The sequence below is a fragment of the Nycticebus coucang genome, chromosome 5 (assembly GCF_027406575.1).
Source record: "Nycticebus coucang isolate mNycCou1 chromosome 5, mNycCou1.pri, whole genome shotgun sequence".
Lineage (NCBI taxonomy): Eukaryota > Metazoa > Chordata > Mammalia > Primates > Lorisidae > Nycticebus > Nycticebus coucang.
In genome coordinates, this window is record NC_069784.1 from 18,412,127 (window position 1) to 18,426,668 (window position 14,542).

Here is a 14,542-nt window from a genome sequence, read left to right on the forward strand (position 1 = left end):
CCCAGGACAGCCAGTGGCATATAGTTCCTTTCTACACATGAACATATGGAAGCCAACAGTGCAAGTCCTGGTTTGAATCTGAAGGCCTCCTAAACCAGGAGCTCTGATGTCCAAGGGCAGGGGAATATGGATGTCCCAGCTCAAGCAGAAAGAGATAATTTACCTTCTTCCGTTTTTTTGTTCTGAGCCCTCAAAGGATTGCGTGATGTCTGGTGGTGGAGGAGAGGGAGTTCTTCCCTACTCTGTCTACCAATTCAAATTCTAACCTCTTCCAGAAACACACGCCAGACACACCCAGAAATAATGTTTTGTCAGCTATCTGAGTATCCCTTAGCCCAGTCAAGTTAAACATAAAATTAACCATCACACCAGAAAACTACAAGATTAGCTTGGACTCCTGGTCTTTGGAATAGGTTGATGTGCAATGGTGGGCAGCGTGTATATGTACCAAGGCCGAGTCTCCTTTCTACGGAAGGGCAGGAATTCCAAAGGGGTCATACGGAGAGCTCTGCAGGGCTGGATCTAAAGGTCTCCCAGGCTCTGAGGAACATAGGACACCCATGCCTTTGCTCTCTGACCCAGGTGAGTATGACCAGGTGAGTATCCTCTGTAAAGCCAGGATACAGCTGCCAGGGGCCAGGCTTCCCTCTGCGTGTGGCTGAGTGACACTGCTGATGGAAGCTCAGCCTTGTGACCCCAAATGGGAGACCCTGAACTTCCCTCCACAAACAAGGAAATGAGGCCTATCCTTGGTTCTAATGATCATATTCCCTGGGATTTGTCAAACACTTACTACATACCAGCTTTCAGCATCAAATTCCCCACAGTAATGCTATTATAAATTTCCTATTTATTACTGCCCCATCATAGCAATTTGTAAACTGAGGCAAAGGATAATGTAATTCAGCCAAGGTCTCACAGCTAGTAAGTGGCAAAGCTGGGGGTGAACCGCCCTGTCTACACTGCTGCCTTGGGTACAGTGCCCAGTGTGAATGCTGACTCTGGCCCCAGGGCCTGTCCCCACACGGGTAGCTCTGTGTAGTGGGCAGCCCTGTTCCCAGGGAACCACCAGCCCCTGCCTTTCTAGGACCTGTGTTCTCTCCAGCAAGAAGGGCTGGGGCCTGGATCCAATTCCTTCTCCCAGCTGCAATTTGCCTCTGAGGCCCCAGAACCCCTCCTGACTTGGAAACCACTGCTTCCCCACTGGCACACTCCATCCTTCTCCCTTGTCTCCTCCTAGGGTCCGCTTACACCCCTTACAAGCCCATGCCTGGCTCTTTTTTAAAGTCACTGTTAAATGAACTTAGGACTGACCCCCTCAGGGAGCTCGCTGTGGGTAGGGGGCAGCAGAGCTAAAGGCGACACTCTGTGCTCTTGGGTCAGACCCAGGCTGGGAAGCAGTGCCAGCTCTTTCTTGTGGATGAGTCCCCAGCAATGGAGGGATCTTTCTTTGTAAAGAAAGAGAAGATCTTTATAAACCTTGTGCTTTTTATTCCAAGAGGCTTTATGGGTGGCGAGGATAAAGCTAGAGAGGCAGGAAAAGAGTTGCTAACAATATGCCTCTGCGACGTGCTTTTTAAGGGTGGGGTGTGGGAGGTGGGAGGGGAGCTTCCCCTCAGCCGCCCTCTCCCTGGATGCATGAACACACAGTCCTTTGACACCTCTGCCACCGCTCTGTGGGACAGCCCTGACCACTGCTGCTTCCTCCGTCCCTGCTCCCCCACCCTGGGTGGTGCTGGAAGGAAAAGGGGCTAGTGGCCACATCTGCCAGCCCCAAATACCAGAAACTGCCCAATCCTTGGATAATTGCTAGTATCTGTTTCTTCTCTCTTCCAGGCTTTGGAAAGAGTTCCAGGAACGGACTTTCTGCAGCATGGTGACCTGCAAAAGCAGCCCTTCCATTTGCATTTCAAACTCCAAGTCAGCCGTGTCAAAGTTTGAACCAGGACTGTGGAGGATAATGGGTCAGATGCAATTAGCAGCCCAGAGAGCTGCACGGTGCAGTCTGATTTATTTTTTTTTTCCTTGCCCATCAGATTCCAAGAATCCTAGTGCTTAAAAAGCAATGAAACAATCGCTCTATTGTACCAAAATAAAGCCCAGTTAATTCAAAAATCAATTGCACCACCAGGTGGGGCGCACTCTGGCCCCAAACAGATGGGATTGGAAAACTCCCCCCAAAATGCCATCTCGTTAAATTAAAAACTTGATCCAGGAGGGGAACAAATAGGGAGCCATGAGTGGAATGGAGTCAGGTCCACTCTGGCAAATTCTTGCTTCTCCCACTCCTTTTCCTTTAAAAAAAGAAAAATGCCCCATTCCACTTCCCTCAGTGTTAGCATCTATGCAGAAATGCCACCATCCACACTTTACAGTTCAATGTGTTACTTTAATTAGTCTGAAAATTGAAGGGCAGCTCTGGGCCAATGCGAATGATTATGAAAATACATGTGCATCCCATGCAATCTTCTCATTTAATTAATAGTCTTGTAAACTATATGGCTCTCTTTAAGTCAGTCGAGAGGTATAACAACTCCATTTTAAATACCCTCTTACTCCTTAACAGGATGTGAGGCGTGCACCACAGCATACGGACCCTTCTCAAGTTTCACTGTCTGAAATTTTTCAAAGCTGACCCAAGTCAACCCGAAAAATGTTTAACACCCTGGGCTTGAACACAAGAAACTCTGTGATGAACAGACATTCAATTACATTTTTTTAAAAGCGAGAAGCATTTTTGTAAAATAGCGACTCTGGGAACTAATTGGCAGCCGCAAGACTTGTGAGGGAAGGCCAAATCTTGTGGGGAGCTTTTACTACAGTAACACGACTCAAAGAAAACGTGAATAAAAGGCAGCTTTGTTTCCCAGTCAAATTAGCTGATTAAGAAATAAAACATCTTAACGTGTTTTTAAATGTAGAATTAATTATTTATATGAGAAAAATTAAAGCCAGTCTATGTGAATTCTACTCTGTGTGTGAATTGAACGGGGCAGAAAGATTACGTAAAACCTGTGTGGTGTGGATCCTTGGCTCAGATCATTAAGCAAAACCAAATATTAAGAGCTCCAGTTATTGAAAAAAAATCACATTCAGGTCACATGTTGTGCTCTCCAGTTTGGTTTTCAAAGTCCACGTTGGTTATGGTGCACGTTGAAAATGTGATTCAGAACGAACTGCTGTGCATTGGCTGACGGCTGAGAAGCAGAAGAAAACACACAGCTATACAAAGACCACAGCCAAGTCCTCGCAGAATGTAGGCCTTTTGGTCCTAAGGAACCCGGGAAAGATCCGCAGAAAGAAACTGAACAGGCCGTTCTTTATTTTCCTAATGGGTCAGTTTGAAATTCATGAAAACAAGACAACCTAAGTTATTCCTGAGACTCAGAAAAGAAGTGGGCAGGTGACCTTTGACATCGCAGGCCCTCACATGTCAACCCAAGCTCGACGTTCCTGACCTCTTAACATTCCAATATCCTGAAGCCAGGCTCTCCCCAAACCAGGGCTGCAAATTATCTTTGCGATGTGGATAAACATTCACTGGGTCAGTGTTTTCCAAGGTGTGGTCTCGGGACCACCTGGATCAGAATTACTTTGGTGAGCTTTCAAAAATAGAGATTCCTGGACCCCAGGAATTGCTGGGTCAGAGAGGGCGGAGGCCAGGAGTCTACATTTTCAACAAATCCTCTAAGATTCTATAAAGATGCTAAATTTTGAGAATCACTGCTTTTGAGTGTTACTTAGACACCAGGAGAGAAAATTTCATGTGAAAGGCATTTATTAAAATGTCTGTAAACCCTTTATTAAACAAAAAAACTCCTCCAGCCCTTTTCTTTATTTCTCAAGGCATCTCCTAACAGAGGGAGTACAGAAAGCTTTGTCCTTTAAAATAAGTTCAGTGAGTACTTGAAAAGTCATTTGGCAAAAGATGAGGGATGAGACAAAGGGGGGAGATTAATGACGAACAGAATCAGAGTCCTTGCTAAAATAAAAATGAATTCACACCCAACTTCTTCTGAAGGGTAAGACATATGGCAGCTCATGTGGGAAGCGAGCGTGTTCAGCAGAGAGAGGTCCCGCCGCAGAGCTGTGTGATGCAGGGCGCAGCTTTCTCAGCCAAAAACAGAACAGCGCGCGCGCTGGGAGACGCACCAGCTCTCCTCTGCGAGGAGACGCTGCCTTTCCGAAGAAATTGGAGCCAACAATCGCCTGCAGGACTCGAGTGAGTTTCTCAGAGTCCAGATGATCCTGTTTGAGGGTTTAGACCTTGGTGTTTGCTCCAGAGTTGGGGTTAGGCCTGATAGCACCACGTTTTCTGTGACCATTTATGGGAGCTGCTGAGAGTTCCTCATTTATAAAATGGAAGCCACAATTCTCTTTTCTTTTTATGAACCGAGAGGAAGCAAGTGCTGGCCACCAGAAATTGTGGGCCTGGGCTTCAGCTGCAAACTATGGCTACACTCTTCTTACGGTTTTTCTATATTCTTTGAGTTTTGTTTTTTTTTTTTTTTTTTTGTGAGTCTCACTTTGTCACCCTCGGTAGAGTGTCTTGACATCATAGCTCACAGCAACCTCAGATACTTGGGCTTGAGCAGACCTCTTGCCTCAGCCTCTCAAGTAGCTGGGAGGCTAATTTTTCTATTTTTAGTACAGACAGTATCTGACTCTTGCTCAGGCTGTTCTTCTGAGCTCAGGCAATCCACCAGCTCCCCAGATTACAGGCATGAGCCACCTCACCCAGCCAGCTCTTTAGAATTTTAGTAGAAAATACCAAGACATATCTGGAAAGGTGTTGTTTCTTAGTAAGAAGGACAATCCACTTGTACCTTGTGATCTGTTATGCACCAATCTTAAAGTAGCATGCAAGTGCCCAGTAGACTTTAGGATTCCATGTCCAGATTTCATTCAAAACCATAAATACGTAGATATACAAAGGTCCTTTACAAATGTGGCTCTTATTAAGCTTATAGCAGCTTAAGTGACAAAAGTTCAGTTTTTGTCCGTGAAAAGTTGCTGCTTAATAAGAACTTCGCCAAATCCATATCCCCTTGAGATGAAAATTTCCACACTAAATTTCATCGCCCTACTAGAATTTCCTCTGGAATGTTTGTGCTAAATTTCTTTCTCCATGATTGAAGTATACAACTCAAAATCTAGCTTCAAGATTTAAGAACCAATGCACTGAAAGAGACAGACATATAGAATGACTTGGAAAGGGCGCTGGGTAGGAGGAAAGTGGAGGAGATTTGGAGAAATGAATTCACCAACCCTCCCGTGCCCCCCAATAATCAAGACATGATTTACTTGGCACATTGAGTATTCGGAACGCTTGTACAGGAGAGCAGTGTATAACTTCCTTATATGCCACAGGCAACCTGAGCAACTCGGTTTTGCTGGGAGAAGTGTTTTTTTTTTTTTTTTTTTGGTATTTCCTGACTTGGTGTATGTAGTTGTGAACTTAATTAACACACTGGTGATTTTTTCCCTCAGGGAAAAATGGTAAATTTTGTAAAGTGTAAATATAGAAACCAAAGGGAAGTTCTTTTCTTCCTGTTCATAGCTGTTTTTGTTCCTTTTCTTGCATTATGCATCAGGAAAACATGAAAGCCAAAGCCGGATGAAGCTTTATGGAGTCCAACCCTCCAACTCACTGAGGCACCACACCTGGGGATCATTCTGAATCACTGCTGCATCTTGTGGACTGTTCTAATTGCCTTTGTGTGAGAAAAAGCAGGGGTGGTGGGTAGGAAGAGTGAGCTCCTTAAGTGATAACATTACATCTTACGTGCCTTCTTAAAAAGTATATTACTCTTTGGAAGTAGCTTGTACAATTCCCTTTCAAATCAAGCTCTGTAAGTTTGATCAATGTCATTATTTTCACCAGGCAAGTTTCAACCAATGAACCTGTCTTGCTTAGCTCCTCTTGTCTCCCACCCACCCTCTTAAAAAAAAAAAAGAAACCAGAGTCACAACTCTGATGTGAAGCTTGAGTGTGAAACTCTGGTACAGAAAAGTTTATGAAAAGATGACATTTATAGATGGGTACATATATATTTAATTTCTCGTGTGTGAGTGTGTGTATATATATTTCTACTTCTGTTCATAGAGGATGCAACATCATAATTAAGGACATTTTACTTTATCCAATGAAGAGGTTTTTTTTTCCAGTTCTCTTTAATTGGTAATTTAATTACAGAGCTAATTAGGAACATAGTGGGTGTTGGGACTACAATGAGTGTCTTTAACTGGAAAGCCTTACCACTCACAAAGCAAGGAAGATTTTTAAATTATGGAACACATAAATAATGGATTAATAAGTCAGTAAATATGACTGTATAAAGGTAGATCATTCACATGCCCTTCAACTGGCAAAATTCTTAATGCAAGTCTGATCTATTCCACTAGGTAATTATCACTCTGCTTTTTCCAGCATCCTGGGGGGTCGGTGCTGAGGCCCCAGGGAATTTATGTGCTAAACTTTAGAGCTGGAATTCTTGGGCCAGAGCTGGGGCAGAAGGTGGGGCAGCCGAAAGCTGTTTGGGAGAAAGTACAGTTCAATACCCAGAGCAAAGAGGAATCCTGTTACCAGCATCTGCCATTCACTTATACATGGAGAACAGCCAAGGGAGAGCTCTCTCTGGGCCTCAGTTTCTCTGCACTTGTGCCCTGTGCTCACTTAAGTCAACACCAATACCCCAGGACAAAAGAGCAGCAGTCAGAGGTAGGTGGAGATGGACCTGGGCAGAGTGCCTTTAATACACGCAAGGTGGCTCTGTGGCCCTTGGGTCCACTAGATAAGAGGACTGCAGCTAAGTGAGAAACCCATTCGCAGTGAGTGGGGACCCAGGAGATGAGGGCCCTCCGAGGGCTGAACCTCCACAAGGTGTGGTCAGGGAACTAATAATCCAACCAGAACAGGTCACAAGCCCTCCTGTATGCAGAGGCCTTGTGACCAGTCTATTTTGGAGAACAATCATTTGTTCATTCATCGCACATTTAGCAGTATTCATGTGAGGGGCAATTGTATGCAAGATGCTCATAAAAACACAAAAACCTTGATTTTAAAATGTCTTTGACTTTAGCACAAAATACCGAGAAATCCCTAGAGCAGTGGTCCCTAACCATTTTTGGCACCAGGGACCAGTCTCATGGAAGATAATTTTTCCATACCTGGGGTTGGAGGGTGGTAGGGGAATTAGATTCTTAAAGATTCTCATAAGGAGTATGAAAACCTAGACCCCTTGCAGTTTACAGTAGAGTTCTTGCTCCTATGAGAATCTAGTGACATCATTGATGTGACAGGAGGTGGAGTTCAGGTGGTGATGCTGGAGACAGGGAGCGGCTGGTAAATACAGATGAAGCTGCCCTCATTCATCCCCCGCCCCCTCTGTGTGGCCCAGTTCCTAATAGGCCACTGACTGGTACTGGTATCCGAGGTTGGAGACCGCAGCCCTAGAGGACTGAGTTCTACAAGTGCCTGGGAAAAGCCTAGGTCAGAATCCCATTTCCTGAGCCTCATCTGGGAAGATCCCATCCAGAAAGTTGGGGTGTCAGAAAGGCCGGGAGTTTGTAACAGAAAATGCTGGAGGCAATCCAGGTTCAAAGGTTACAGATGGTGAACCAAAATTTTTCAGATCTCCAAAGTGACTGCAGGAGAAGCTGTGAGGGAGAGAAGACCAGGGCTACGTGAAAGCCACAAATAATCCCTAAAACTCATTCCAGCCAGCAGCTTCACTCAGACCCATCCTCCTCCAGACCTAGGGCTGTTGTTACCATCCAGGAACTGAATTGCTCTGAGCTTTGCTGGTTTCTTCCTGCTGCCCCAAACATGGCCAAGCCAGGCTCCCCCGGGCCAGGTTGAAGAAGAATACTCACAAAACAGTTCATAAACCAGCTGTCACAACCCTGCCTCCCCCCTCCAAAAGAGTGACTTGAAAATGGACAGAGGCTAGAAATAAATGGATGAAAAAAATAGCTCCACCCTTAATGAAGAATATCTTTCCATTAAATGATTAACAATTTCATCAGAACTTTCATTTATCTAATACATCTATATATCTCTGTTGAGGATTTTAATTGAGACTGTCCTCTATGAGTTTCTAGTTAAATTGGAGAGAGGGTATGTGCACAAATTACGTTACAGGAAAGAGTTTAATAAACTCCATGTATGAGCTACTGATAATATAAGGCTTTTGAGAAGTCAGGAGAGAGAAAGCTCTTTTTCATCTGGACTAATCAGGAAAGACTTCATGGAAGGGAAGAAAGGGGCTTAAATTGGGGCTTAGATTGGGGAGGAATTTGATAGGCAGAGCTGGGTGCAGGGCATTCCAGATAGGGAAAAAGAGCTTACATTTGCTGAATACTTACTTTTTTCTCAGAACTGTGCTAAGATTTTATATGCTCCAACTCATTAAGTTTTCATGAAGACCCCATGATGGAGGAATTATATTCCCCCCTCAAATGCAAACCACAACAATAACTAACCTTTATAAAGCACTTACTATGTGGCAGGTATTGTTCTAAATGCTTTGCATGGATTAAATTTTTTAATCATCACAACAACTTCGTGAAGAGGGCACTGCTACTGCTATTATTATTCCCATTTTACAGATGAGGACACCAAGGCACAGAGAGGTGTGTCTTGTCCTAGTGAACCCAGCCAGTGGGGAGCAGAGCTGGAATCAGAGCCCAGGACTGTCATTCTAGAGACCTCGTTTACTTTGAATTCAGTGCTACTGCTTTGCATGGAAAAAGCCACAGCTGATGGGGCCAGTGGAGATGTCTAAGAACTCAGACTAAAGTTTCTGTGGCACGTGTTTGCAGAACTCAGACAAATAAAAACATTTTTGATAGTGGCCAACCTCCGAAAATGTTTAAATTTTATATTTAATGACTAGTATTGCTATGGAAGTGAAAAGATCATTTCCAACTCATCCCTTCTGTGTCTGCTGGCTTACAGAGCTGTGGAGGGCAAGGCAGGGGCACGTCTGGAGAAGGAAATCAGAAGAGGAGCGGGGAGGGGTCCCTGTGTGCACCTGCTAGTGGGGCACTTCTTAGCAATGGCCCCCACAGTGAAAGCCTCTTTCAGGCAAAGAGGACGGGAGTGAAATATTTAGGCAAGTCACTGTGTGGAATTTGTTGATGCGGGAGGAGAGGAACCGGATATTCAGCTGAGTGTGTCTGGACACGCCTTCTCAGGGTGCAGCTTGTGGCGTCTACAGTGGTTTAGGTGGGTGAATCCTGGGTGGCTGGTCCCAGGCAGCGGGCCAGTGAGAGGTGTTAGGCTCTGGCAATGAGGGACTGGCAGTCCACTGGCCTAGTTTCCAATCATATAAGAACGATCTTGATAAATCATTTGGTCTAAGAGTCACTTGAGTGGGGAAGGATTCAAATACGGTGCTTAAAGGGTATGTGTAATTTTGTCCTAAAACCTTGGTGTAGTTGTCTGTAGTTTTCAAAGCCGTTTCCCATGTATTCTATCACTGGATCCATAGATCCAGCAGCGAAATCAGGGCATTTTACAGATAAGGAAAATGAGACTGGTGAATTTCTAGGAGTTACAGCCCCATGGTGGGCACCAGGCCTGGCACTCTGCCCTGCCTCCTGGCGCCTGCTCTCTGGGGGACAGTGCTTGCAGAGACCTCTTTCTCGCTCTGACAAGCAGGGCCTGGAGTGGGGTGGGGATTCAGACTTGATAAAGCCTGAAGCTCTGGAGGAGACAGATGACCAGCCTCCTCCAAGTGGACCTAGGAAGGGAGAATAGGACAAGTGAGGAAAGAATTCAAAACACAGAGGTAATAGCTTCATATTTTATTGGGAAACATTATGTCGAAAACCCTGGAAATAAAATCCTCAGACTTCCTGAAGCTGAGATCTTAACCATCTCCAAAGAAAGGAACCCCAAGTGAGAGAGGAAATGAACCTTCATATATTAGTTCCACAAACCTTTAACAAGCACCCACTGTGCACCTGGCAGCAGGGACACTGGGATGAATTAAATACATCCTAGGCCTTCAGGACCCCCCGGGGAGAGAGGGGTGGGCAGATGGACAAGCAAAGAAGTTCCAACACTGGGCAGTGAGCGGCCAAGAGAGAAACTCCACAGGAGAGGTACAGGGAGCAGGGGAGGGGCACCAAATTCTCATGTGGCCAACTCTATGCCAGAACTTTCTAGATTCTTTCATCTAGGGTACCTTCTAGGAGTCTTGCATCATCATCCAGTCTGTCCAAAGAGAAAACGAGGCTCAGTAAAGTTGAGAAACTTGCCCAAGGTGACATGGTTTAAGGGGTGGAGCAAAGATTTGAAAGCACATTTGATGGACTCCAAACCTCAAGCCATTTGAGACGTCCACATTCTGAGCAACCAAAGGGCTAGGTCATTTTTATCTATTCTGCCAATGGATACTGTGATGGTTTAGATGTGTGTGGTTTGTCCCAGAAAAACTCAGCTGACATATAATTGCCAGTGTCACAGTGTCAGGAGGTGGTACCCTCGAGAGGTCATTAAGATAGATTGATGTCCTTTTCATGATACTGGGAGTGGAATAGTTACTTCGAGAGTGAGAGTGAGTTGTTGTAAAGTGAGTTGGCCTCTTGGGTTTTGCCCTTCTCTCACATGCCCGTTTTCCTGCCAGGTTGTGATGTAACCCGAGACCCTCCCTGGAAGCTGAGCAGATGCCAACATCATGATTCTTGGGCTTCCCAGCCTCCAGAATTGAGACCAAGTAAACCACTTTCCTTTATACACAATCCAGTCTCAGGCATGCTGTTATAGCAACACAAAAAGGACTGCGACCAATACTGTGCCCACAGGTGGTGGTGTGGGGAGCAGAAAGGGGAGAATGGAGTGGGCTTTGGGCAAAAGGTGGGCAGACATACTGCACAATGGAAGTCACCTTGAACTCTGACAGCTAGCTGTTAAACTCTGTACTTTGAGCCCAAGTCTCTGAAAGGCAAGCAAAGAGTCCCAGAAAAGAAAACTTACGGCCTTGTGCGTGCTAGGTTGTGGCCTTAAACAATCTGGCAGTGGTTTCCATACATTTCCTGTAAACTTAGGAAGAAACAGAGAATTTAAGTCATGAATTCCAAAGGTCATTTAGTGACCTGAGCATATTAAGAAAATACACTTTAGTTTGCCTGAGCATATTAAGAAAATAAAGGGGGACTGATTAGTTTGGTGAACTTCATGGATAAGACATGACAAGTGCCGGCCTCTGTGTCTTGTGGGAAGGGGGCTGCCTTGGACAGGCTTCTCATTTCCTTGACTTACTGTGGCCACCAGCTTCGTGAGGCCCATGGCTGAGGTGGAGGTGTGACGAGAAACTGCTAATGGACACCTTGCCACCTGAGCTGGGGCACGCTGGGGGTTAACTCCAATATAGCTCCCCACCCTTGGATCATTACTTTGTCAGAAATGAAACCTCTGGTGTTCCCTGGCCTCATTCCGATCCCTGCCATCCCTTCTTTCCCCCTTAAGAGTCCTACAGTAATGTCATTAAAGTCTCTGGAAAATGTCAGCTGAAACCAAGGTTTCTGTCGGTTATAACCTATGAAAAATGTATTGGATTTAATATGTTTGGTTTGGGAAATCAGTTTTTGTCCACTATAACCAATTGTCCATAATAACGGTGTCTGTTGTAAGTGGTGTGCACTGTAATAACCCTCATATAAAGGGTAAAATGAAAGACAAACCATTTCAGATGGTAGCTGGAGCCATATCAATATAGATCACTGCCTACGTATATCAAATGATGGATGGCCATTTTTAAGGCTTTTTCAATTCAGTGCCAGTGCCGTCTCACAGCAGTAAAGCACACAGCATTTGCTGATACCCTTCCTGATAAACCGTCTGGTTGCAAGTGAGAACAGCTTAAGGAATGAAAAGGCACCGAGAGCCGTTTCTTTCAGATGATCCATTTTCCAGTGTCCTGGTGAGAGGACAAGTCCTCCGAGCAGAAGATGGGAAGGTGCTAGAAAGCGGGCAGCACATCTGTGGTAGGACAGACCCCTGGTGAGAAAGAGGCTCTCCTGGGGTTCTCAGAGCCAGCCCAGCGAGGCTCACTGCTGAGGGTGAGGAGAGGCGCGAGAAGCAGCTTTCAAGGAAGAGAAGGATCTTGGCTTCCGACAGGAGCAGATGGAGCCTACTTGACCTTCGTGCACAGGTGTGAGCACTTGATACTGGTTAATTCATTTAATCCTCAGATCAACCCCAGGAGCTCGGAGTTCCCATTAGTCTCACTTTATAGTTGAGGAAACAGGTGTGCAAAGGTAAGTAACTTGCCCAGGATGGCCCAGTCGGTGAGCGGCCCAGCTAGGAGTTGAAGCAGATGCTCCAGCTTTGGGGTTCGAGCTCCACACCGCCAGGCTAGTGCTAGCTGGGGGGCCCCAAAAGGACACGGACACTGAACTGGGTTTTCTTGGAGTACATGTTGACAGTTGACGGAGCTATGTGTTACTGACACCCCCAAACACCTGTGGATACCCTTCTCTTTAGTTTTCTTCCCTCATGGTGACAACCCAATGCTTCTTTCCACAGGAACGTCACCAAAACATGCCTGTTCCAACCAGGCTAGTTCTGCTGACGTAGGAAGCTAGACTTCCCCTGCACAGTGCATTCAAGTTTTACTTTAAATAATTATTTGCATACATTTTGTTAAGAGACTTGGTCTTATTCTGCTGACCAAGCAGGCTGGAGTGCAGTGGCCTTATCACAGCTCATTGCAGCCTCAAACTCCTGGGCTCAAGTGATCCTCCTGCCTCAACCTCCTGAGTAGCTGGGATTACAGGTGTGTACCACCATACATAATTTTTCTATTTTCTGGTTAATTTTTCTATTTTTTTCTTTTATTTTATGGAGATGGGAGGGAGTCTTGGTATGTTGCCTGGGCTGGTCTTGAACTCCTGGCCTTAAGTGATCCTCTCACCTCACCTCCCAAAGTGCTGAGCTTAACCACCTCCCCAGGCCCTAATTGTTTAAAAAATATAAGCCCTTCAGATAGACTGTATGTTCCTGGAGGCAGAAGTCATTTGTCTTATTCATGGCTATTCGCCTAGCGGCAGCCCAACAATGAACCTGGCACACAGTAGGGTTCAAGAATTGTTAAAGAATAAGTAAAATGAATGAAATTCTTTTGCACTGAAAACAAGGTATTTTATCTGTTCTTCCTGCCCTTTATCCAGGGTGAGAAATGTGATAAATCTTTTTCAAAAGAATTACTTTCCTTAAAGTAGCCATGCCTCGGTTAAGAAAATGAAATTCTGCAACAGCCAGGCCCCTCTGCCGTGAAACCCGGGCAACTTTCAGAAGTCTCGTCCCAGACGCACCCACACTCATATCCTGGTGTGCACCCCGTTAAACCCACCCATGCCACGCGGCTGCTGTCACGTCTGCCCGCGAGGCTTCCTTCCTCCCGGGGAGCGCGCATCAAAGGGGTTATCGGCTGTCTCGGCGGAATCCTCCTGATGTTCACTTGCTCTGGGAACACATGCAGATACTCACAGTTTAGCACATGGGCCCTGTCTTTTCAGCTGTCTTTTAATCTTTGGTAAATTGAACAAGCGTGGAGAACTTGCAGGTGACAACCAGCTCGGCTGAGACTGCAGGGATGAAAACCGTGTCAGTCCAGTCCCTAAAAGTCCTCCAATGTGCTTGAAGCATATAAAGAGAACCCTTGATCCTGGCTATCAAAGGGTGCAGAAAGATCAAGAAGAATTAAAACTGATGGTGTGCCAGAAACCACCTGCAACAGAAGGTCATTACTTCCCCTCGTTAAAACAGCCTCAGTTCTGGGGCCTGATCTGAAGCTTAATTGAAATGTTTCAAACAGTGGATTATAAGGAAGATGAGATGTCCCCTGCCCATTTCATGACCTTTGCTAAGAAAGGCAGATTGGTAATAAGGTAAAAAAAAAAAAAAAAAAATCTGTGCGATTGCCTAAAGACAGCTCAGGCCTCTTAATGATGTGCACCGGGGCACCTTTCCTGGTATGGAGCAGCTCTCCAGGATGCTGGAGGTTTAGACACCATCGACATGAGGGCAAGACCAGGGTGGAGGACTCCAGCCACTTCCCTGGAGTGGGATCCTCTGTTACCATTACTGTGACCTTTCCTTCCCTAAACAGGAATGGAGGACAGCAGATTCAATATCACCTCTGGGACAACTGTCCATTGTTGCAAACGTTATTCTTGTGGTGCAAAGGTCCATTGCCTGGGTCATTGCCTGTCTTTTGCAATCTTTGTATCTAACTTGGGTAATCACACATGACCCCCTTGATAGGCGAAGATGAGTAAGGCGCTCCACATCTGCAGAGCATGGGGCTGCACTGGGAGACTGGCAGGAGATAGCTCAGCTCTGATGTTATCAATTTTTCTGCACCCTGGAAAAAAAATCACAATGCTGTTGCCACTTAGGCTTTTCGCATGATAATAAATTGCAAGTCATATTTGCCCAGAGATTTGAATGGCTTCTGGCTCTCTTCCCCTTTTTGGTATGATATCTGCCCTGGCAATGAAGTCCGTGTTTGAAGTCCTGTGATTATCTCAA